We start from the raw sequence: 8,196 nt of genomic DNA, 5'->3' as shown, positions 1-8,196 counted from the left end.
TGTCATATTTTAAGCTTCATTGAAAGTCACGTGAGAGGAATCAATGCCTCTATCCTGATATGATTGGATAATATGACTAGTTATGTTTGGTTGTGATTGGTCATGCAATAAATCCCCCATGTTTGTGTGCATTCTAATCTACATTCGCTAATCAATCTTAGTAATTACTTTAGGAAGACTCACTTTAAAAAGTAAGTAAACAACTTTGTTGTCAAAATGAAGACTTGCAAAATGGCCTGAAAACATTAAATGTGTTAGTTTTTAGTGAGAAATCAGCTTGGTGAAATTTAAAGAAAATCTCAGTGTCTGTGACCAGTATTTACCAAGCTTTGATTGTGATCAGAAAAATACAAAAATAGTTAGAAGTTAACTATTATAAGGAATAGCTGAATATTAGTTAACAAAGAAAATTATATGTGGTAAGTTGTTACTGCCTTGAGTTATTATTTTGGAATAAATGTATAATGCTAGAAACACTAACTTGATGAGATTCATACATGGCTTAAATAAATAGAATATTTACATTGTTAATGTAAAAATATACAATATAACCTTTTTCCTTCTTCCTGTATGAGTAATGTTCATTTAACCAAGACAATGTAACAGGGACACAGGTTTACATAAGATTAAGGAAGAAAAAACCTTCGCTGCACACTAGGGCTGTGAATCTTTGGGTAGACAGTGATTTGATTAACCATTCATAGGTTTTCAAACGATTAATTTTGTTTCAATTCACAATTAAATTCGATCCAATTTTATTATAATATTTCAATTCTGCATTCTTTAAGTGCACAGAATTATTTAAATGCTTACCCTAAATTCTTTAAATGCTCAGAAAAAAAAAAAAAATTATGATATATATATATATATTATTATAATATATATATTATATTAATTTATATATATATAATTATATATTATTATTATATAATATATATTATATATATATATATTATATTATATATATATATATATATATATATATATATATATATATATATATATATATTTTTTTAGATGCTAGTCTAAATTAAAAAAGAGCTTTAAAGGTATTATGCATAAGTTAACATTTTTCACACCAGGGGCAAGTGACAGAAATTTCAAATACAATATTTATTTGTTTGGATGGTATGTATTATCATAATTATTATTATTATATTATTATTATTTATTATTTTCACAGGGAATTATTTCCTTATCTATTATTTTGAATATGCTAAAAGAAATGAAATAAATTGCTGAACAATAATCATTTGTAATCTATTAATGGAATATGGATATTGATGGAACTACTGAATGGAAACATTCACTTAACTTGTTTTGTTCCAGCAACATGTCACATTTCATAAATCTCCATCAACATTCATTTTCTTAAGCTTTTTCCAAGAAAAAAATGCCATCAACATTATTTACAACATTATTTACATATTTTACATAGTCAAAACAAACTGCACAGCCAAGTGCATCTGGGACAAGCAGACAATTTCAGAAATAAGCAAATACGATTTGTGCCAGATTATCATTGTAGGTGTACCATGAAAATGCAAATCACAAAGTGACAACCTGGTCGTTTTTAAAGGCCCAATAATTATAGGGATGGAGAGAGTCATATAGTGTGCTTCCTCACTGTTAAAGGCCATGTCCAAAATGGTTTCAAACACAAATGACAATTCGATCATCCTGATAAGTGATTTAAGTGCATTATAATATGCATTTAAATCAATAGCTTAAATGGTGATGTAGGAGCTGTTAAAATGACAACATTTAAATTTGACATTATATCAAACATGCATGATACTGTATAAACAAATTAACATGGAATACATAACATGTTCATATGAGATTTATAAAAACAACGGGGAAAGAGAATAAGAAAAACAATGATGGTTTTGGAAGTGATGCAAATGAAAACAATAATCCTAATATTCATATTTTAAGAGTTTTTGTATAATAGTCTTGAAGAAACAGATCTCCTCCTCATGTCAGAGCAGATCTAGGACATGTTTGTGTGCTTTCAGGTGGTTTTGAGAGGAGCCTTCAAGTATAAAACAACAAAATGCAAAGTTTGTGAAGTCTGTAAAAACAACAGGTGTAGTAGACTCCCAAGAGCAGTATACAGATATAGACTGTGGAAGCTGTCATATGAACCACTAGAATACAAAAAAGAATACAAACCTTAATGTAGGTTTTTTTTTTTCTCTAGGTCCAGGCAGGGACAAAAGTGGGAGGAGAAAGAGTGTCATGTGACTTTAATGTAAATTAAAACTTATGTGTTTCTCCCAGGAACAACATTCAAACTTACTCAAATGAAAGAAATAGATACGCACTTGAAATGAAGATTGAGGGCTTTTTACAAGAGTCTGTCACTTTTACTGGGTAAGTAAAATATAGAGTGTGTTTAATATCTATAAGGTCTGTTTCTAGCTTCATCTTTAAACAACAATAAACACTGAAGAACCTAAAGCATAATGACTGTGTTGATTCTGGATAATGTTATCTAAACTCGCTGTAAACAATACACTTTTACCAGAGGAAGCTAAACTGTGTAAATATTATTACATGATTCTAGAGATCATACAGAATTTTATTTATACAGTACATACAGATGCCAAAATACTAAGCATCGTCATGTGTTTTCCATTTCAAGGGTTTTTTCTCCGTTCAAACGAAGGCAGGAAAACAAGGTGAGGATTCATGCATTAATCTTACATCTTTTGTTAGAGAGTTTGTGCTGCTGTGAAACATTTTCAGAAATGGTGACAACAACTTGATGAAAGACAGATTGCAGACGAATGCCCTTTTATGAGGTATCCTCATGCACTGGTCTTAAAAAAGGTCTTAACTGAATTAAAATAAAGTTTGAAATGAACGTTTAGTGGTTTGCGTTTGAGGCATGTGGGGGTTATACGGTAAGCCTATATATCTTGGTCTTTGTACCTATAGGTTAGAGTGTTTGACTCCAAAACCCTAAGCTTGTGGGTTTGAGTCTTGTGCTGGCAATACCGATGACTTGAGGTGCCCATGAGCCAGGCACTGACCACCCAACTTCTCCCTGGGCGCCGCAGCATAAATTATGTCCACTGTTCCGGGGTGTGTGTGTGTGTTCACTGCTCTGTGTGTTGTGCACTTTGGATGGGTTAAATGCAGAATGAATTCTGAGTATGAGTCACCATACTTGGCTGAATGTCACGTCACTTTCATATTAACTTGGAATGTTTACATTACATTTAAGGAGGTGAGCATTAGCGGTTGCCATAAAAAAAAAATATATAAAACGACTGAAAATTATGCTTATTGATAAGTGTTATAGGCTTGTAAGCCTTGTTCTAACACATATTTTGCACATACATTAATGCCACAAGTTCTGAAAGGCTTGAAACTTAAATTTAATAATTTGCTGATATATTTTAGCAGGTCATATCTGGCCTTTTTTAATACATTTATTCCTGTTTACAGAGCCCATGCCATGCCGAAAATTATGTCTCTGAATTAAGACATTGATCACTTTTTATGGTTCCTTTGTATTAATTAAAACATGTTTAAAAATAAATAAATAAATAAAATTATACTGATAATAATATAATTTAGCATACAGAGTTTTGGCGTGCAAGAGATTGGTGGAATCTGCAAAATATACAAAATTAATAAATTACACAACAAAATACAACTTAAAGGGGTCATATGAAGCTATTTAAATGGTTCCTATCTCTTTGGATTATCACAAGCTCTTGGTGCATAAAGAAGCTCTGTGAAGTTGCAAAGACTAAAGTTTCAAATCCAAAGAGATATTCTTTATAAAAGCTAAGACTCGTCCACACCCCCACATCTCTACATCAATGTGGGCATATTTGCATAACACTGCCCAGATGTTCATGCAAAGAAAGAAGGTGTACCTTTTATTCTTGTTGTGTTAATGTTGCTGCTGCCACCGCCATGCCATATAGATGCTGTGTGTTTCACTGTGAAAGCGAAACTACTTTGTTTTGCCTTCCAAAAGAGGATGATATCCGCTTCGTCATGCCTAGAGCTGAACTATTAAATACATCAACTTGTACACTGTGGATGAAGTGGAGTCCAGCCCGGGGTCGTTACATGTGGTTTCCGCAAGCCCAAGGGACGCTCCTTCGTAGAAACCACCACAGCGCCATTCTCAAGTCCTGCCCACCTCTGCTCACTCAAGCCGGCTGTAACTCGCCCTCACGCCAAGAAACCATGTTTATATCACTTTTATAATAGGTTTTATGTTTAAGTCTCGTTGCTCCGGCCGGACACGGCATCACAATATGCTAAACAGGGTAACATTTCTGTCACATGAATGAGGTATTTGAAGCAATGTACTGGAAGCTGGCCAATCAAAGCACCCCTCACTTTTCAGACCAATGAGCCTTGTAAAAATTGATGCGTTTCAGAAGGCGGGGCATAGATGAGAAACAATAATGTACAGTATTTGGAAAATAATGTGTTTTTAGAACCATAAACGACATTTCATTTCATTACACCAAATAATATTATTTTTAGCAGCATCATATGACCCCTTTAAGAATGTTCTCAATTAACTGGAAAACAAACCCTGATTCACAACATTCATTTTCCAAATGCATAAATCTTGTATAGACCTGCACAGGCCTCAAACCTAGGCCCTATAGAAGCTCAGGCCGACAGTTTACTAGTATCTCCGGCCGAGTCCGACTGGAGCCTGTTGCTGTGTTTGAAACGCCATACTTTCATACTACTATTACTACAGTAGATAGACAACCAGAATGAGTAATAGGCCTATAAAGCCTATATATATATATATAGAGAGAGAGAGAGAGAGAGAGAGAGAGAGAGAGAGAGAGAGAGAGATCGTGTGGCACTAAAGACTGTGATGATGCAGAAAGTACAGGTTTGCATCAGAAGACTAAATTGTTTTACATTATAAGATAAAACATTTTATTATTTCAAAATATTACTTTTTTTCTGAATTTTTATTCAAATAAATGCAGCCAAGTTACAATAACAATACATAACAATCTTCTTCCAAAAACACAAAATAAAATCTTACTGAGCCCAAACCTTTAAAAGGTGATGCAGATGAGACATGGAGAGAAGAGGGGAACATTTACTGTAGATTTAAACATACATTTGTTTATAATATATTGCATGACAAATCCCAATCAGAATCAACATATTGTTAATAACTGTAATCTTAAGTTTAAGGTTTTTTTTTCTTTTTTTTTTTCTTTTTCATTAAACATATTCCAGTGAACATAGCAAAATGGGGAACAGCCTTTCAGTCGACAGACTCTGAGGGCTGGTATGCTCAAAACGCTCTGGATGGGTTGAGCTACACCTGTACTCACACTGCAACACAAACTGACCCGTGGTGGAGACTGGATCTGATGAAGATGTACCGTGTGTACAGAGTGGCCATCACTAACAGAGCCGTCTGCTGTGAAAGCAGGATAAACGGGGCAGAGATTCGGATTGGGAACAATTCCTCAGATGTTTTCAGCAACCAAGTGTGAGTCTCTCTGACAGTATATATGTTAGGGATGCACCAAAATGAAAATTCTTTGCCAAAGCCGAACATGGTTTTTAAAGTTTTTTTTCCACATGTATTTTGCATTTTGTTTTCTCATATTGCATAAATGTGCTCGTGACGAGTGGGGTGGGGCTGAGAGCCGTGGGAACGGAGCGAGTCCGGTGGAGTGATTGGGAAATGAGCGGCACCTGCTCCACTCACCGGTCTCGAGTCCCACGGAGGAGATCAGAAGGATACAAAAGAGGAGCGACGAGTGGTTTCCGTGAGGGTCGTCCGTGAGGGGCTGTCACGCTGTTTTGGGTTTATTTTATTATTAAAGATTTATTTGAATGTCTGCCTGTTCCTGCCTACTTCTTCCTAAATTTACAGTGAGTTAATTTCAAAATGTGGGATAGTCTTAGGCTACAGTCTACGCATCAAAAATTAAAAGAAAGACCTTTATTAAAAGGCTCTTATGCATGCTATTGTTATTAAACAGTCATTAATAAGCATATACATACTGTATAGTCTATGACTAATGAGTTCTTGTTTTTTCTCAACTTCTATTTTTGTGGAATCGCACAGGAAGGCTTCTTTTTTGTTTACAATAGCACATTTCTTGTAAATAAGTCTCATGACAAATACGTTGTATGTATCGCATTGTCACATGCCTTGTAAAAACTCAAAAATGTGACTGAGCAACTGACGGGCACAAGATTTTACTTGCACCTTGGACTTTGAACCCTGCTTAAAGTTTAAAGAGCCTTTTTTGCTATTTGTTTTATTTATTTATTTTTATTTTTTATTTTTGGTGAGCAGTCACAAATAGTACATAGCCATATATTTACTATTTGTAGGTCTTTATACTATGTTAATATTGGTATAAGACCACAAAATAAAATCAGTTGCCTTAAGGAATTTACCCTTTTAGCCTATAAATTATTTAATTGTATACATGCATCCCCGATAGTACTGTTAACTTGTACGTGTAATAATAACTTATATATAACGTAATAATTTCACATTTGCTTAGCTGAAAAAAAAAGTGTATTTTACATAACTTGGGGAAAATATCAAATTATAAATGACATAACACACTGCAAAACAAAGAACTTATAATACAAATAGGCTAAACTCAGGGATAAGAGAAGAAAATATTAATGTCATACTAATAATGAGCATCAAAAGCTTTCTTTCATCTTTCTCCAGATGTGCTGTGGTTTCTACTATTCCAGCAGGAGCTACCTACAGCTACTCGTGTGATGGGATGGAGGGACGTTATGTTACTGTGAATATTCCTGGAGATTTAAGGACTCTTACTCTGTGTGAGGTGGAGGTCTATGGAGAAGGTGTGATCAAACAAGAAGATTTGATGTTTCAGGAATCTAAATAATGGCTTCTTTTATCTTTTAAATGCAATTTATAAGTTGAAAATGTAAAAACTACAACAGTTGCATGCTCTCAACTTTCAGTAATTCACTACATTTTTTTTTTTTTTTGAGAATAAACTATGTCTTATTGCAAGTGAACCTGTAATTAATTTAATCTAGGTCTAGGTCTTTTTTGTTGGTATTGTTTTAGATTGAGTACTTTTGTTCAAGATTTTTGGGGATCACTTCACAACCTCTAATTACATCGAATTCCCTTCATTCTCTGTATGTTCACTCTCATGTGCCCTTTCAGGTCCTTTACTGAAGAGAACTTTCCTGAAGATGAAACTGAAGTCCAGTTGGAGTCTGTCTGATCCTGCGGTGAGAGTCCAGCTCCTGTCACAGGTGAGAGAGCTCAGGAAACACAGATATCTGAGCTCACTGAGAGCACTTTTAAGAGATCTGCTCATTTCAGCTCCAGTCTGTTTTGGTGGAACGAGGGTTTTCTGACGTGACGCTGCAATGGTCTCAACCGCCAGAACAGGAAGTGATGCGGAAGGAAGCTGCAGGTGAGTGTGTTCATACAAACACTGGAAAACTGTAAAGGAAATGTATATATTATAAATTAACTGGAAAGTGATGTTTTATAATTTAATGAACTGTTTTATTTGCAGCTAAATGTGCTGTTAGAAAGAGACGATGATGATCATGGTGATGATGATGATGATGATGATGATGATGATTGGGAAACCTAAACTCTCTTCAGTTCAGCTTTGATGTTTCTTTATTTACAAGCTTGAATGTTCTCCCGTCCTCAATGTTGATCACAATAAAGGTGTACATAAAAACTGATACAAACTGATTTCTGCAAAGCTGTGTTTTAACAGTTTATTAATGATAAAATATTACTTGGTTTACAGCATGGTCTTAGAATAAGTTGCCTAGAATATAGAATATGAATAGTACTGTATATGCATGATCTGGCATGGGTGACTGCAGGACTTCATCTGAAGCTATGCACAGACTTCTTATTTTTTCTTTTTTGTCAAATACAATGCTTACTTTAAACGTTCATTTCAATTCAGTATCTTGAGAGTGTAAAGATTACAAATGTCTTTAAGACTTGAGGACCAAATGATCAGAGATGGCAAAACTGAGCAGAATGAAGGTGTCATGCGCTTTAACCCTTTAAGCCCGAGGTGGGACACCACCACCACAAATAAATTCAAAATCAAATTACTAAGAAAGGACCTGAATGGAATAACACAACATAGGTATAATTTTAAAGCTTAGAATCTCAGCTTTTTAATGAATCTAATTGTT

At 34.4% G+C, this 8,196-nt stretch overlaps 1 long non-coding RNA gene across 1 annotated transcript; it reads left to right on the top strand.

The window, feature by feature from the left end:
- Positions 1–6,779: 6,779 nt before the first annotated feature.
- On the top strand, positions 6,780–7,391 carry LOC113096429 (uncharacterized). Its single transcript, XR_003288505.1, has 3 exons — positions 6,780–6,852; positions 7,187–7,278; positions 7,349–7,391. It is a non-coding gene; the product is annotated as an uncharacterized LOC113096429 (long non-coding RNA).
- The last annotated feature ends 805 nt before the right edge of the window (positions 7,392–8,196 follow it).

The sequence above is a fragment of the Carassius auratus genome, unplaced genomic scaffold (assembly GCF_003368295.1).
Source record: "Carassius auratus strain Wakin unplaced genomic scaffold, ASM336829v1 scaf_tig00215914, whole genome shotgun sequence".
Classification (NCBI taxonomy): domain Eukaryota; kingdom Metazoa; phylum Chordata; class Actinopteri; order Cypriniformes; family Cyprinidae; genus Carassius; species Carassius auratus.
This window is presented reverse-complemented; position numbering and strand designations above follow the sequence as displayed.